Consider the following 5052-nt stretch of genomic DNA (forward strand, 5'->3'; position numbering starts at 1 on the left):
CATCTTTGATCAGATTTTGGAATGATCTTCCTAATCGGGTAGTTGAATCAGTAGAACTTCAAAAGTTCAAAGTTGGAGCAAATATTTCTGTTGACCAGGATGACAAGTCTTTTTATTGTTTATTTATGACATATCTGTTTTAACGTTGTTACTGTTTTTAGAATGATTTATTGTTAATTTGTTCTCATTTATTTATTTCCTGATTTCCTTTCCTCACTGGGCTATTTTTCCCTGTTGGAGCCCTTAGGCTTGTAGCATCTTGCTTTTCCAACTAGGGTTGTAGCTTGGCTAGTAATAATAATAATAATAATAAAAATCAGGGCTTAACAGTAGGTGTCGTCCAGGACCAAAACAAGGCTAAACTGTGAGCTACACCCAGGAGTACTGGTCATGTTTCACAATGAGGGCTGACTGCAAAAGCATTGCACGCCGTTCATTCCAGCCTTCGTAGAAAAACCGACACTCCCAAAGCAGGTTAGAACATTCTACTACGATTCTGCAAGTCAGAAGCAGACAAATTTCCAGTTAGATCATAATTACCGAAGAGCCTCTTTTATGGGCTTAACATACTCGTATACATTGAGACATGCCAGGTTACATACCTGGTAAGGAAAAGTGCTGTGGAAAGTTGTGGAATTCTCTTAATACCATCCATGATATAAGAACAGTGTTAATGATCCAACCAATAAGCCTTTTTCAGGCCATAATAACCAAAAAAAAAAAACTATTTACATAGCAAAAACTATTAACTGAAAATGCCAAGAAAAAGATAAACAGTAGTACCCCGGGGTACGGCGTCCCCAGCTTACGTTTTTTTCACTTTACGGTATGGAATACGATGTTTTTTCGTCCCCTCGTTGAGACATTTTCCCCACCTTACGGCATCGAATTCCAAAACTCAAACTTGGCGGTTTCTACGCGTACGACTGTGCGAGTCACTAGCTTACCACCACGCTCATATGTAACTGCATACGTCACTAAGAAGCTGGTCTGCTATTAGTCGGCGTCATGGCGTCACTAAGATGCTGATACGCTATTGGCCGAAATCCCTCCCACAATGCCTGAGAGAGATGCTGCCTCTCTCTCTCTCTCTCTTTGTTATACGCGCGCTCAGTTCAGAATCTCGTGTACGTTTCATAAAGACTTGATTTAGTGTTAGTGCTTGCGATATCGTATTTTTTGTGCATTTTAGTGCTTAATTCCAACTTTTAATTCGTTAGCCATGGGTCCCAAGATTGCTAGTGATGTTAAAGGGAGAAGTAAGAAGATAATTACTATGGAAACGAAGCTGGAGATCATAAAGAAATATGAAGAAGGCATGCGCATCGTTACCCTCGCTAGTATGCATGGCCGAAACCAGTCTATGATTGGTACAATTATCAAGAATAAGGAAGCCATTAATGCAAGTAAGTCTTCTAAAGGCATGACTGTCCTTGCCAGTGGAAGGACCTCAATCAACGACGAGATGGACAGACTCCTTCTTCTATGGATTAAAGAGAAGGAAATCGCTGGTGATACACTCACGCAATCGGTAATTTCGCACAAGGCGAGCGCCATCTTTGCCGATCTCGTGGAAGCCCAGAGAGACGGCGGAGGCAAAGGAACGTCGCAGCAAGCCCCCCAAGAGTTCAAGGCTTCTCATGGGTGGTTTGATCGCTTTAGGAAGAGGACTGGTATTCACTCAGTAGTCAGGCATGAAGTGGCGGCCAGTTCTGACATGAAAGCAGCAGAAGAATTCCTCAAGAAGTTTGAGAACGTAATTTCCAAGGAAGGCTACATTCCTCAGCAAGTGTTTAACTGTGATGAAACTGGCCTTTTCTGGAAGAAAATGCCCCGCCGTACATATATCACAGCTGAAGAAATGAAACTTCATGGCCATAAACCGATGAAGGACAGACTTACGCTCGCATTTTGTGCAATGCCAGAGGGGACTTAAAAATTAAGCCCCTACTGGTATACCACTTATATCACGAAGGATAGGCTCTCGGTATTTTGGAAGTCTAATGCCAAGGCCTGGGTCACGAGGACCATATTTATTGAGTGGATAAACGTCTGCTTCGGTCCTACTGTCAAGAACTTTTTAGAAGAGAACGATCTTCCTCTCAAATGTCTCCTGGTACTGGACAATACCCCTGCTCACCCTCCTGGCCTCGAGGACATAATTCATCCTGACTTCTCCTTCATTAAGGTTCTCTATCTGCCACCAAACACCACCCCCCTCTCCTCCAGCCTATGGACCAGCAAGTGATTGCCAACTTTAAGAAGCTTTACACGAAACATCTGTTCAAAAGATGCTTTGAAGTGACCGAAAGCACTCAACTCACCCTCCGTGAATTTTGGAAGGGGCATTTTGTCATTGTTCAATGCCTAAAGATGATCGACAAAGCTTGGAATGAGGTTTCACAGCACACCTTGAACTCTTCATGGAAGAAATTGTGGCCAGCTGTTGTGGCAGAACGAGACTTTGAAGGTTTCGATCCCTCAACCGAAGACGAGGCCATTGATGATCCTGCCCCTGAGGGTGATGTTGAGGAAATAATTTCAATCGGGAGGTCCATGGGGCTTGTTGTCGATGAGGCTGACGTCCATAACCTTATCGAGGAGCACAGGGAGGAGCTTACGACTGAAGACTTGAAGGAGTTGGAGGCAATGCAGTTGACCATCATTCAAGAAGAGCACAGCTCTAGTGGTGGCGAGGACTTGGGGAGACTGAAGAAACGACATCGGCAGAAATAAGGGAAGCTATCGGTTGGTATGAAAACCTTACGAGTTTCATTGAAAAGAAACACCCAGAAAAACTTCACACAAGTCATCTTATGCAGAGTGTTAATGACAAGTGTACGAGTCATTTTAGAAATATATTGAGGAATCGTCAGAAACAGGCTTCTTTGGATAGATATTTCTCCAAAAGAGAAGTGTCAGAAAGCAAACACGATAATAGTGATTCTATCAAAAAAGCTAAAAAAAGTAATTTTTTAAGTTCTAAAAAAAAAAATTTCAAAAAATTTCAAAAGACAAAAATAGTAAAAAAAGCATTTTTAATTTTAAGTGTTTAATAGTAAGAATAAATTTATTATTAAGTGTACATAACATAATTAGCATTGATACGTTTTTATATCTACCGTCTCCTCCCCCCTCTGCCTCCACCCACTACCAGCTCAAGTCACGTCACTCCAAGGGTAAATAAAATTTAATTTTTCCTTTACAGTACTGTACAGTATATAACTTTTATTTATCCTGTACATGTTATTTAATTATATACTGTACATTACATGTATATTATATATAAGTATACTGTAGTACAGTGTTTACTATACTATTTTGTTACATACTAATTTTCAATGTTTTTACCTGGGGTTTTGCACGCATTAGCTATTCTATTGCCCGCCATACGACATTTTCACCATACGATACCAACTCCGGAACGGATTAATGTCGTATGGCGGGGTCCTACTGTACATGATGACCTAAGCTGAGAATACAACACAAACCCTAATGCAATATGTTCATAATTATTATTATTACTACTTGCTAAGCTACAACCTTAGTTGGAAAAGCAGGATGTTATAAGCTCAAGGGCTTCATCAGGAAAACCCAGTTATGAAAGGAAATGAGGAAATAAATAAACTACAAGAGAAGTAATGAACAATTGAAATTAGATATTTTAAGAATAGTAAAATTAAAATACTGTACATCTTTTATACATAAACTATAAGAGATTTATGTCAGCCTGTTCAACATGAAAACATTTTCTGCGAGTTTGAACTTTTGAAGTTTCACCGATTCAACTCCCTGATTAGGAAGACTAATACACAGCTTGGTCACAGCTGGAATAAAGCTTCTAGAATACTGTGTAGTACTAATAGACGTCTAAATCAAGTCGTACAAAGAGGGGAGTACTTATTAGTATGTGACATGCACCCTCCTTCAGGCTTTACTGTCCCATTGGTAGACTTTCTGTGGCACCGTTTACATAAATGGAGCAGTTAATCTAGGCTAAGCAATGGAAGCCTTCAGGGAAAGAGTAAACTTGATGTAAAGATGCATTGAAGGTATTTTGAGACAATGCGGGATGAAATGCAAATGATACAGAAACATAGATTTCACTTTCTTCTTGAAATATCATTAAAAGAAACTTCCCAATAAATAAGTGAGAAGAATAATAATAATAGAAATTAATGTCAAACATAAAACCCAAACATAAATACTGTATGTCAGAAAACAAGGTATCGAATATCTAAAAGAGGCTAAAAAGTGTACAATTAATTTCAGAAGTCTCCAAGGTACTGTATCTTCATTAGACTCAAGAGTCGATTGATAAAAGTGAGATAAACGGAGAAAAAAACAACGTAATACAGATTCCAGTTAAAGTAGTGTTGGAAGTTAAGAATTCTCAAGTAATCACAGGAATGTGGAGTTAAGAATCAGATAATTACCGACGTCGTTAGTTGGGAATCGTCCTCAGGCAATTGCCACCTGGAAGTAAAGAATCCTCGTTGGGTTTTTACTGGAATTCAAGGATATAGAAGGATCCTGTGGTACAGTTAAGGAGGCTGTGAGCAGTTGGTTTCTTCATGATTCAAAACTGGCCTTAACCCTTTTACCACCAGGCTATTTGGAACTTTCCAACCCTTAACCCCCGAGGGGTTATGTTTTTTCAAGCACATTTTGCAGTATATATATTTTTTTAAATTGCTCTAACAGCCTTAATTTTCATCATAGAGAGGTCAGGTTGGTCTCATTCTCATGGAAAATGCCTGAAGTTTCTCAAAAAATTATAAAAAATATGCAAAAAAGAATGTAAATAGCAGTATTTTGCAAGGACGTACTGGTACGTCCATGGGGGTAAAGGGATGAGTTTTGTGAAACGTACCAGTACGTCCTTTGGGGGGTAAAAGGGTTAACTCGCTGACGTACTATTAAGTCAAACAGTATTTGAACCCTCCTTAATTTCTTGGCCATTTCATCGTCTAAAGTCATTCAATAGTATTGTATAAATCAGCAGGTCTTGGACATTTTCCGTAAAGGTTTTATCGCAAATGAAACCAAATG

Source organism: Palaemon carinicauda, unplaced genomic scaffold (assembly GCF_036898095.1).
Source record: "Palaemon carinicauda isolate YSFRI2023 unplaced genomic scaffold, ASM3689809v2 scaffold9, whole genome shotgun sequence".
In the NCBI taxonomy this organism is placed as follows: Eukaryota; Metazoa; Arthropoda; class Malacostraca; order Decapoda; family Palaemonidae; genus Palaemon; species Palaemon carinicauda.